Source organism: Limulus polyphemus, unplaced genomic scaffold, assembly GCF_000517525.1.
Source record: "Limulus polyphemus unplaced genomic scaffold, Limulus_polyphemus-2.1.2 Scaffold11065, whole genome shotgun sequence".
NCBI lineage: Eukaryota > Metazoa > Arthropoda > Merostomata > Xiphosura > Limulidae > Limulus > Limulus polyphemus.
Window position 1 is genome coordinate 4876 of NW_013676675.1, and position 1456 is coordinate 6331.

Consider the following 1456-nt stretch of genomic DNA (forward strand, 5'->3'; position numbering starts at 1 on the left):
AACAGAAACTAGCTTGCTTTGTAATTGTTGTCCCCAATGTTTTGATAATGCTGCTGTCATGTCAAGTTATCTGTCAGGCGTTCAACAAAGAGTTCTGAACAATAAATCCAAAAGCCGTGTTTATAAACTGTGACAACCATATTTTGAACTTAACGTGTCTTTATGCTTCAAGTTGGGAAACAACAGTTATTACCTTTTTTGATATAATTGAAGCCATTTATAATTTTTTTGCTCATTCAACAACTCGGTGGGACGAATTGCAGCAGGAACTTATAATCTCTGTCAAGCGTGAATCAGAAACACGGTGAAGTGCAAGAGAAAATGCTGAAACAAAATGTTGTGCTCATAATATTCTGCACCGCATGCTTACATTTGATTTTATTGCATTTTTGCATGTTTGGAGAAATCTTTTATCATCTATCAGTCGAGTCTTCAGGACCCAAAAATGAATTCTGCTGATCTTAATTCTTTGAAAGAGAAATTGATAGAATCATGTGAAAAGTTCTGTCAAGAAGCACTTAAAGTGGGGAAAAATCAAACAAAAATATATTAGTACTGGCAATGAAAACAATAAATTAGCACTCCAACTGCCCACATTAAATATAACCCTGCCGACCCTCACTCATCTAATGACTATGCTCACTATTAGAGCGAACATATACATTAAACAATACAAGTGAGTAATCATTAAATTTACAATTAATGGCTACCATTCTCCCAAACTGATCCACATAATACAAACTCAGAAAGTGAAGGATGCACAAACACTGTCACCTTCTGTTTATCCAACACTGCATTAGATTAAGAAAAAAAACCTGACCAAAATATACGAATTAAATATAAATATTCATCATTGAAAAATTCTCCTGAAAACAAATTACAGTATAACGCGAACAAAAATATCTCAATACTTTCTCAATTTACCCAAATCACTCAGTCCGTTACAGTTGATCACCCTTACCTCAGATGCTAAAATACGGGGTTTGCTTTCCCGCAGTGGACAGAGCACGAATAGCCTGTCGTGTAGCTTTGCGCTAAAACAGCCTGAAGTCAGGACCGCGTTCACGTGTCATGAATCTTCCGTTTCATTTGTCGAGACTCATAATAGAGATGAAAACTTTATGAGGACCATCAGGCCGAAAAGGCTGAAGCTCGTGATAAAATATTCTAACAAATGGTTTATATATGATTCTGAAATCTGCTTCTATTCTGAGTGTTTGTATTTTTTATTAGCCTGACGATTTTACTTTTTTTGAAAGAGACTCTCTACATGTTTTGGATTCAACTAAACTCCAGTTAGAGAACTCAGTAATTATTGGAATTATACTCATCATTACGCTTATAAAAACATAAAACAAAGTTAAATAGAAAACCTCTCAGAAAATGCTTTCTTTCAATCGCAAGAACTGCATAGAAACAGGAATGATCCAGCATGTAATGGCTTTTAACACCGATC